The sequence below is a fragment of the Hypomesus nipponensis genome, chromosome 23 (genome assembly GCF_054491055.1).
Source record: "Hypomesus nipponensis isolate SF chromosome 23, ASM5449105v1, whole genome shotgun sequence".
In the NCBI taxonomy this organism is placed as follows: Eukaryota; Metazoa; Chordata; class Actinopteri; order Osmeriformes; family Osmeridae; genus Hypomesus; species Hypomesus nipponensis.
This window is the reverse complement of record NC_140383.1, coordinates 16,483,815-16,495,187: the sequence shown is the minus strand read 5'-3', so window position 1 is coordinate 16,495,187 and position 11,373 is coordinate 16,483,815. Positions and strand designations below refer to the sequence as shown.

Here is an 11,373-nt window from a genome sequence, read left to right as displayed (position 1 = left end):
CACTTGACTTTTAAAAAACTTCTAAAAAAGTGCAGCACCCAATGCTTTTTTGAGTTTAATTTTCGTAACTTTTCAGAAAAGCGCTGGGTGACGTCAAGCGCCGTTCTGACAACTGACCAATCAGGACGAGGAGAGTAGGTACGAGCAGAGCCTATTTAAAGAGAACCTTGCCACTCCCTCCATTGTACCGGATTTGGCTGCAGTTCCACCAGAGTTCCACTGGGGGTGATCGCGAGTGAGTGCATGTTGAATGGGAGTCTTTGGAGCTAAACGGCTAAATTTGTCTCTTTCGTCTGATTGTTGTTGAGAAATCTCCGATTTGATTGTAGTTTTTGCATGTTCAACATGGATTATAGGTCGAAAGTTGAATGGACGAGTACCTATGTCCTTTTGATTTCTTAAAGGGTGAGTCATTGTTGCCCATAACATGCTAGCATTTTCCTAATGAATGCTGATTGGTTAGTGAAAGACTAATACGACCAGAGATCCCGCTTGATGGCATCCGAAGTGGAATCAGAATGTCAGAGCATTAGCAATATTAGCAACAACATAAGCAAGCCAAAACTCTTTCTAGCATGTGTATTGACAAGGAGAGCCTAACCTGTCAGCTGTGTTGTCGATGCCTTGAGAGAGAAAAGGAAGTGACCAGAGCTTGCCGTAAAGCAGTAACGTCAATGACATTTTCAAAGGCTTTTTAGAACAGAAAGGTGAATTTAAAAAAAATCTAACAGCCAGCAGTGTGTATTTTTTTGCCTCCTCTTTCGAATTTAGATTACTGGAAAAAAATGTATCCTGACAAAAGTGGATTTTGAGGGGTATAGCTCCATAGACCTCCATTCATTCTGCACTCGCTCGTTAGCACCCTCACATGGAACTGCTACCAGTTCAGAACCCGGAAGTTTCCCGAGAGTGGCAGTTCTCCCTATATTAGACATTCTCTGGTACGAGTGTACCTTCCCGAGTAACCTTTTACCTTAGTCACCAGGCTATGGCTCCTCAAACGCCAAAGCTAAAGAAAGTAATTGCATTTTATTTGCCATAGTAGCTAGCTGTCAATAAGTAACCAACGGAAAATAACGGATAATAATATAGAATGTATGATTCCTGTTCAGGTTACAGAATTCTCGTCAGAAAGGCGCTTGATGTCACCAAGTGCTTTTCTGAAAAGGCAAAAGGCGCTCAAAAGGCGCTCAAAAGGCGCTCAAAAGGCGCTCAAAAGGCGCTCAAAAGGCGCTCAAAAGGCGCTCAAAAGGCGCTCAAAAGGCGCTCAAAAGGCGCTCAAAAGGCGCTCAAAAGGCGCTCAAAAGGCACTGAAGGCAGCGCTTTTTTACAAAAAAGTCAAGGGTGAACACGGCCTAATAAGTGTGCGCTCTGCACTTGTATCATCTACCCCAGTCTCCACTGAGTAGAATTCGTTCCACTATGCTGGTTTGTCCAACTTTTCATTGAGCTCTGTTGGTTGAAGATGATGTTTAATGTTTTGTTGTTGACTTTGCTGAATTTTTCAAAGTAAAGGTGTCACTGTTTTTGCAGTTGGTCTATTACTTTTTCTACTCTCTAACACTGTGCCGTAACTGGGTGTGAGCGTAGACTGTTGCGTAGCATTGGACGCTCTCTGTCCACACTGTATCTGTCCAATTCACTTCTGTTACGTAAACTAACCACGTTTGCTAGGCTACAGAGCATTCAAAATGAATTTATAGAAACACAGCGTCCGACAAAAATTTCAGCCAAAACACTGCGTTAATTAGTTGGATGTAAGTCTTTTTTTTCTAGCCCTTTCACACGTACATTCAACATTTCTTGACTGGTTCCCCAGAGTGAGTTATTTATGCACTTGAGTTTGGATCAATCTCAACTTTCCAGAAATTGATTATGACGCATTAAAATCGAATTGCTATACAATTTCAGCATTTCTCGGTTCGCATTTTCCATTGCATTCAGTTCGCATTCAGTTTGCACCCAGTGTCAGTGATGACCACTCCATTCATTGGTTGTTTTGTTTACATTCTCGTTATGTATTTCTTCCGCTTCAAGGGACTGGCGGAAACCTTCCAAGTAAATATTTTGACTATTATTCTGGTGACTGAAGTATTTGTATAACTCAAATTATACCACCCATATAGTTTGCACGATACTGAGATGAAAGCATGAACTGTTGTATTTCACGAGGTGATGTTCATGCCAAACTAGCTAGCTCATAGTGTAGTAGAGTCAATCAACAAGTTACCTGTTGCTAATTTACAAGGCTATGTTACGTTGTTTGTGTGGTCGGATTATAACGAATACAAAATAATTCGGATACATCCAGTCAGTCTAACTTGATTGCTATGCATCGTTTTGTTTTCTCTAGCTGGCTTCCATCTCGTAAACCTTCTGAGTAGGCAACGCAGCCCGTGTTCACCAAATAAGTTACTGGATGGAAGCCAGCAAAACGAAAACAAAACAATGCATTACAATCCTAGTAACATGTTACACTGACTAGATGCACTTGCATTATTTGGTTATAATCCTACTAGACAAACTACGTAACATAGCCAAGTAAATTAACAACAATTGGTGATTGTCAACCAAATTGAGCGATAGGCGAGACTGGAACATGACTCCCTGACGAAAGGCGATCAAGCAAGCTTATGCTGCTTGAATATCTTCAAACCTTTTTGGTTGTCTTAAATTTATCTGGGAAACTTTTCTGGTGAGTAGATTATTTATACCCACAAAATATACGCATACCTGTGGCATGATATTGAGACGAAAGCATGACCTGTGGTTGTTTTCCACTATCTGATGTTTTGCTAGCTAGCTCGTAGTAAAGGGTATTATTCAGGTAACTAGCGATTACCAACTTGCCATGCTTAGTCAAATTAAAGCAAACACAATAATTCAGACATCCATTCTATATTGATGGCTATGTTTTGTGATCTCTTGCTACCATCTACTGTCATTCATTTCCGTGTTGATAGAACATTTATTCATCATTTATTGTCAGGCCACAGTTCAAGCAAAAATGATGCTTATTCAATATAACAACCTATTGCATTACATTACATTTAGTAATTTAGCAGACGCTCTTATTCAGAGTGACTTACAGTAAGCACAGAGACATTTCCCCGAGGCAAGTGGGGTAAAGTTCCTTGCCAAAGGAAACAACGTAATTTGGCACGGCTGGGAATTGAACCAGCAACCTTCTGATTACTAGCCCGATTCCCGAACCGCTCAGCCACCTGACTCCCTCCCTATTGAAATGACAAGACGGCAATGTATGACTGTAATGTTTCATAGGGTAATGAACACACCTCGTCATACCACTTGATTGCCTGCTGTTGACCGTTTTTTGATCTCCCTTTTTCTAATTTTACAGGTGAATGTTGGCCCACACAGGAGCAGTCGTGGAGCCAGGGGTGGCACTGGACCCCCCTGATATCGGACTGGCCACCCCAGGTGCCACCCCAAAATATCATTCGCAATCGCTGGCAATTGGATGATGATTGACATTTAATTTATCTTGTTAAAAGAAGCGGTCCGTGCATTTTGCGGCCAATGGATTTTCATTAAAAAATTAGAAAACCAAAATCGAGCTTGACAGTCACATATACAGGATGTCAGCAGAAGGCGCATAGGAGAGCGGATGAACGATAAAATTGCTCGCAGAGCAAAAGAGCCTCAATGCAAAATTTGATTACATTGGACGGAAGCATGTTTCCAGAGTCTCATCAGCCACCTCACAAAATAAAGAAGGTTCTACCAAAGCCTGTTCAAGGATTTATATTATATTAGACATATTATATTAGACATTCTGTGGTTCTACACGAAATTTGAATATTTTTCTAAGAAAGTCAGCGACCGGATATATTTTATAAATTATTTTAAAGTGAGTTTCTTTGACTTTCGGGGAAATGGGCCATTTACTGAATTTGAAATGTTTTTGTTTTATGGACAATGCAACCATATTCAGAGCCTGTACACACAATCCTCTGTTATAAAAAAAGATTTGGATTTCAAAGCATCAATAACATATGTATTATTACATTTACTGTCAAATAAAGTACAATCGTTAATAAAAACATTTGGTAAAGGTCTTATTCTTACATATAACAATGTGCTTTGAACCAACTCTAATAATGGTATCGGTATTGCTTTACAGATGTTGTTGTATTCTCTATACAACAAGTACAGTTTAAATTATATTTTTTGAAGAACACTTTATATTCAAAAAGGTTACCAGACATATAAATTATAACATCATTCACAAACACAATGCATAACTAAACACAATTCATACCAATCATAGCCTATTTAAACAATGATTTCCTATTCATTACAATGAACCTATCGTTCCATAAGGCTCACATTTTTTAAGATATACATCTCAAAGTTGATAGGCTCTGAAATTTTTAAGGTCCAATTTTTTAGGGGGCTAAAATTTGAGCAAACTGAATTTCCGAGTTTTGAATTTTTGGGAAAAAAATTTTTTTTCATGGAAATGTATATTCAGATGTGAATTCGGTGTTGTTTAAATTTCAATATTAAGTATTCAATGCCTTTTAAAACTCAAAACATTATGTCACTGATTTGCTTTCGTACAAATGGCAGCGCGCCCTCTGCTGACATCCTGAATATGTGGACCAGAGTGACTGTCAAGCTCGTGGGAGCAACTTCCGGGTCACTAAACAAAAATGTATGCAAAATTGAGAAAGAATATTTGCACACATTATTTTACTTCCCAATTTCCATGTTTAAGCACATCAAAGAAATCAGATAACGGGTCGTTTTTTCGTTTTCCGTTTTCTATTATCAAAAAACAAACAGAAAATGGGTCGCTTTCAGTTTTTTGTTTTCCTATTTCCAAATGGTAATCGGGGAACAGCTTGTTTCCCGATTTTGGTTTTCTAATTTTAAAACGGAAATCCATTGGCCGCAAAGTACACGGACCAGAAGCAATTATTGCTGCGCATTGTTTCAATCGAGGATATTTCCACAGTTCACCAGTCAGTCACAAATCACTAGGCCAGCGTCTGATACAGCACCAGCAACGGAAGATGGTAAGGTTTAGGATTGGGGTTGAGACTTCCTGATGAAAGTTGAGTTGCTGGGCCGCAGAGCCATAGAAAAAGATGCATATTGGCAGTTTGGTTCCATAAAAGATTCAGATAAGAGAAATGTCCCTGTTTTTGTTTAGCACTACCTTGGTAGCTAACAGCGCAGTTATCGTACTGTGGTGCAGTTGATTGAATTTCGTTTTTTTCATTTTCATTTATATTGCACACTTTTAAAACAACAACAGTATCATTTAGCCATGTGAAATCTATTGTAATGACCTGACTGCTAGGTCAGAAAGGAGCAATCATCCAGGCATAGCTGAAGTTCCCGAATTGACGTTTATTAACCACACGGTACACAGGCTTACGTATTTCAGAGTAGGGCTAGCCATGATCTAGTAACTTAAAGGCTGGTAGTTGATTGAAGATAATAATGGGGATATATTTAAGATTGAGATTGGACTCAAATGTGGGTAAATGGATGTTATTTTTGCTTAGGGTTGACTTCAAACATTAAAAGAAGGGGTGAGATAGCAAACTTCTTCAAAAAGCTGCGCAAACAGGATCAGGTGGAAATAGACCCGTCCTTGCACCACCCCAAGACCTCAGAGCAGCTTCTTCCCCGAGGCTACAGGCACCAGGTCAGAGCATACTTGGCAGTCAGTCACATGCTAAGTTTAGTTTGTGTTTGTAGGCCACACGTAGCCTAAACGTTTTTCTTGATTCATGAGTGTTCTTGTTTTGATGGCTGTGGCATTTTTTTGTGTGAGTATACAGTAATAGTTATGTTTTAATGTAAAAGATTCATCAAAGGATCTAACCTCTAACCGGGTTAGACCCAGATTATATATTCATTAAAACAGAGTGACCAAAGTCTCTCCGATTTGTGAGTACAGTCCAGTGTGTGTAACAGAGGCGTTGTTAGACATAAAACTCTACAGGGGCACAGGCCCATATTCATATCCCTTTTTTTCTTTCAAGCTTCCTGCGCACAATGCACTACGAGGCTATAGAAACTCCCATTGTTTAACCCACTATACAACAGTTCAGGGATGCAAGTTTGATATCAGCTTTGGCAGCAACATCAATAGTTAATGCGAGCGCGCACACTTATTTGAGCGCAAATACTGTTTTTTGAGCTTCATGTTTTAGTTTTAATGAAAATAAGATGATCGGTAGGCCTCTCATTTAGAAATTATCTTTAGTTCTGTAATATTTTCTTAGCCTACTTCAATTCTGACTTGTGTGCCGAGTCCGACACCTGGACTCCTGTGTGCGTGCTGCAGTGGCTATTTGGCAAGCTCAGAAGAGCGTGCTGACATGGAATTCTGCATGCATCGGCTTTTACAAGTGTTTATTTGGATACTGCGTTTATTTTTTCCGGGATTATCAATCTAAATTAATGCACGGACTAATAAAGTCAATTGTTAAAACTCTAACTTTAGATTTTACTGGGGCACAGCAGATTTATACTGGGGCACGTGCCCCAGTAAAAAGGGTCTAATGATGGTTACACACACATTTTCAGTCATGATCTGTGGACCCCCTGAAGTAGCCCTGGCCACCCCTTGGCCACCCCATATATAAAAGTCTGGTTCCGCCACTGCACAGGAGACAGAAAATTTTGAAAGATGGTTGCACTGCTGTACAAATTGTCCACAGTACATGGCCTTCTCTCAGGTGTCGAGCAAGTACGGTCAGCACAAAGTGACCATTCCTTGCTGAACATCAACGAGACTGTCGAACACCTTGATGTGCCAGCAGCGTGTTAATTTTGAAAGCCCATCTCCCATCCCACACCCTCACCACATTGCATAGAGGGACTGTAGAGAGCATCCCAAGGAGCTGCATCACAGCCTGCAGAGGCAGTGAGGACAGCTGAGAAGATTCAGGAGTAAGGATCTCTGTTCCCTCCCTCACAAATATCTATACCAAACGCTGCATCCCCAAAGCCACACGCATTGTGGACAAACCCATGCACCCCACACGCTCCTGTACATCATCACTCCACTATTTTTTTAGTTTTGCATGTGGCTGCTAACTCAATAACTGATGTCCACGTATGATTTTAGAAGGTTATGTTTACATTCACAGTTTCCCTTGCACTATCCTACTTGTTTACAGTCTTGAGGCATTTGTCACAAATGTGATCTTGTCTTGTTGGACCAATCTTTTTTTTACCAAATTCTACATAGTTGTCTAGGATATGTCTAGGTCCTGGAAGAATGTTGTTTCATTTCATTGTGTACTAGTATCAAGTATATGATGACAATGTATGCCAGTTGACTTGTCATGACAACAAACCCAGAAATCCCAAGCCCTTCATGATTCTGGATGGCCATGGTGGATCCTGTGTAATGGATCATGTCCTAATTATAGCCAGTACATCACACAACTCAAACATGCTGTACTTTTTTGCCGATATGTTGACGGAAGCCTTGCCTACCCCTACACAGCATCAAGGTATTAAATAATTGGGGTGTGCTTGCCTTCGGCGAGCACAAACCATTGTTCTCTCACAAATATATTTGTTAGGGTTCCTCCGGTAGGAGATCACTCATTACTCCCAGAAGGCTAGTGGCCCATGTGCGCCCATAGGTGGCGCTATAAAACACACCCAAAGTCTACGTGATTTCCCCAGCGCCCCATTACTCCAAAATGCCTGAAAATTGGTATACATGCCTTATTTCTCATGGGAAACAAAAAAGCCTCAAGGACCCATAAAGTCCGCCATGATAGATTTTGCTGTACAGTCCAAATTTGGTACAACCTTCAAAACCCTTCTACTCATAAACCATAGACCCAATCGACTTGAAATTAGTTACAGATGTGTAGAATACATGTCTTTACATAGGGTGACAGGGAATAAGAAATGCAATACAAAATGGCTGAAAGGAGTGTATTTATGTAAATGTCCACATTGCCTCAATATCTTTGTGTTAATAAATCAAATATAATTTGACTGATTGTTTTTCAAACCTAATAGGGTTCAAGACGACATCACTCTAAAGTACCATAAACAATTTCACCTTGGTATGTCAATATATGATTGAATTCAATTGAATTGCTCCACAGTGAGCGCGCTCCAAATTCTCACAGACTCATCCCGCCCCTTGACACTAGGGTGACCACCTGTTCCGCTTTGCGTTGTGTTGCACAGCATTTTAAACCCCTTGTTCCGCACGTTGCATATTGAAAATGCTGTGCTATACAGCGCAAAGAGGAACAGGTGGTCAAACCTACTGACACACGCAAGCTTGGCGAGACGCACACACATCCTTTCTGGAAATGGTGTGCTGACCAAGCCCCGCCCTCACCCTCATTTTATGGAAGGCCTAGTGGGCAACTATTAAGACGCCCCCGTGTGTCAACCACGCGTAATTAACGCCGACCCGGCATGCAAAGTCGTCTCAACCACGCGTAAAAAACGCTGACTTCCATACAAAGTCGGCGTCTTTTTCGCCTCGAATTGAAGCGTGTCACGTGACACGTTGCCATTTACACACGTAAATTACGTCTCAAACTTTGAGACGTGTCAAAAGCACGCGTCTAAAAAACGCGTGCTTTGAACGTGTCACGTGACACGTTGCCATTTACACAAGTAAATTGCGTCTCAAATTTTGAGACGTGTCTAGCAAACCACACAAAATTAACGCCTGGTTTGGCACAATCAGCGTCTGGTTTTCCAAAATTAAAGTCTTGCTTGAATCTCCGATGGGAAATTAACAATTGTAACATCTAATACGTAAGTAAAGTAGGTCTTAGGATGCTCGTGCGAGCTAGGCTACTATCAAATACAATGTTGGTTAGCTAGTTAGCTATTAGTCTGAAGTTGGGGATCACAATTGCAATACTATGATATAACAAGGGGTGCAGAGACAAATAAATGCAGTAATATCAGGCTGGCTGGCTGGCTGTCTGGCTTGGAGTTTTGTGAACTGCATTTGCACTGCGATTGCGTTGCCTCAGTATTGTGCGCGATTAGGTTAACTGCCAACATTCCTTAATGTAAGAGGCAATGCGCAAACTCAGTTGTTGGCAATATACAACTGTTGTTACTATTCAAGTCAAATGTATTTTATTGTCATTTTCAATTACCTATGGTTGTACAAACGAAACAGTGTTTCCCCAGGACCATGATGCCATATTAAAAAACACGACAGTAAGGTGCTAGGGTCAACGTATATGTAGCCTACAGTGACAGGATAGAATGTATAGTGACAGGACAGTATGTACACTGAAAGGACAGTATGTACACTGACAGGACAGTATGTACAGTGACAGGACAGTATGTACAGTGATTGGAGGTAGCAGTTATGAAGTGATAGGTTCTCGTGCTAATATATTGTGATGCCAATTTGTTGAGCGGTCATCTTTCTTGTATAGACTTAGAAAAGTGAAATACACACGGTGAGATAAATAAAGGTTCATCGGCTGTCCTTCACATTCACACACTGTTGTCTTTATACTTAACAGATCATCTATGATGTCCCAAAGGCCCAACTCATTTCAGGTCAACTTATGGCAGCAACCTTGCAGGTGGGTTTCACTGTGCAACCAGTCCAAACCAAGCTGCTGCTTGGCCAAGGGATGATTGTAATGGCACACTGGGACTTGTAGATGACCTGAAATGAATATTTGTCTTTCTGCTGTGTAAGATGTAGGCCTACTGCTTTTAACTTGAGTTGAATGCTGTTAAACACTGCCATGGTCAACAAACACTAGCCATGGCTCTACTTCAGAAAGGATACTGTTCACGGCTGTATGAGTCAATAGGACATTACCATTACCTGAATGACTTGTAGTGACCGGGAGGCTATGCCTGTTGTGATGATAGTATAAACCATGTTAGATTGTTGCCTTTATGTGCACTGTTTGGGTCTCCTTTCTCTGTCTTCTGTTTCTGTGTCTTTGGTTCTGTTGCAGGATGGCAGGCAGGTAGAGGAGCTGTGATTGCTGCAGGGGCACAGCTCTGACCTGTGCCTCGGTCCTTAATAAGCTGTGCCCTAACAAGCTGGGTCTCCATTACAAGCAGGAACATCATTACTGTTTGCTTTTTAGTTTGTAATGATTCTTTACACTCAACACTTGCACTGATCCCACACCCATTCCCTACACTACTAATTTACCAACCGTTTCTTTGTAAGCACATTTTATTAAATAAATACATGTTTATTCTTATTACCGTGGCTTGTCACTTCCTGAAGTTTTTATCTAATCTTCTTATGAATCCAGTTATGACAGCATTAAACAAGCACTGGTTGGCTACACACCTCATGCCGGGCTTATACAGATGTGTGTATTGGCACTTTGAAAGGTTTAGTGTAGGCTACTACCTTGTGTGAATGAATACATTCAACGTTTGTATAGTGACCTGTATCCATTTACGACATGTGTAGCACCTCTACTCTAAGGAAAATACTATATTTTGACTATCTTTCTGTCCCCCTGGTCCTTCCCCAGCACCAAAGGTGTTCCCAAAGGCCAACACCTGTGACATAACCCTGAGACTGCCCATACACACAACCCATGTACAGTTCAAACAGTACTGTCTGGGATAAGTCTGGGATAATACAGTCACCCACCTTTGGGCAGGCATAATGTCACGGCCACAGCCGTGCCCCCGTTTTTGGTTTTGCCCTGCCCTACCGTGTCCTTGTGTCTGCCATTGTCTTCACTTGTGTCTCGTTGAGTGGTTTCAGTTCTTGTTTGTAATATCTTGTCCACCTGTGTCTTGTTTGGTTCTCTGTATTTTAGGTTCCTGTTTTGTGTCCAGTCTTTGTCTTGTCCTTACCCTTGTTAATGTGAGTACCCTGTCCAGTGCCGGTCAATCCTATAGGCGACATAGGCAGCCGCCTAGGGCGGCATAAGAGTGGGTGCTGGTGAAAAATCTTGCCTAGGGCGCCAAATGTGCTAACACCTCTACAGACCCTGGCTGTTTCCCAGTTAAAAGAATAAACCCTTTGTTTGAGGCAATGTATGGCTACTCTCCTGCGTTTGGGTCGTACCCCACCACACACCGTGACACATAAGGCATAATTGAATTAATTAAAGACATCAAATTAAATTGTATAACCTTACTTTTAGAGTGTTTGATTTTAAAAGGGTTTCTTAGTAACAATTGGCTTCTGAGTGTAGGTGGCAACCTACAGATATTACCGTCGGACTTACAAAAATGTCTATTATAATTCTTTAAACTTCTCTTTAATCAATGCGTCTGCAGTCGTAATCCTGAATGGAAGCTTAGTTAAAATCTAGTATTTTTCACCCTTTACCAAGACACTGTAGCCTAATGATGGTACATTGTGTTAGTTTGGAGTATGTAATTAGGCTG

General features: G+C 41.0%; 1 long non-coding RNA gene across 5 annotated transcripts; it reads left to right on the top strand.

Annotated features, from left to right (window-relative positions):
- The first annotated feature begins 1,701 nt into the window (after window positions 1–1,701).
- LOC146234389 (uncharacterized) lies at window positions 1,702–10,220 on the top strand. 5 transcript variants are annotated; one of them, XR_014741653.1, is made up of 5 exons: window positions 1,702–1,757; window positions 2,038–2,058; window positions 3,362–5,042; window positions 5,538–5,680; window positions 9,516–10,220. It is a non-coding gene; the product is annotated as an uncharacterized LOC146234389 (long non-coding RNA). The 5 variants fall into 5 exon arrangements; XR_014741652.1 differs by lacking the exon at window positions 1,702–1,757 and having other exon boundaries at window positions 1,955–2,058; window positions 3,362–3,441; window positions 4,982–5,042; XR_014741654.1 differs by lacking the exon at window positions 1,702–1,757 and having other exon boundaries at window positions 1,955–2,058; window positions 9,516–9,578; window positions 9,966–10,220.
- The last annotated feature ends 1,153 nt before the right edge of the window (window positions 10,221–11,373 follow it).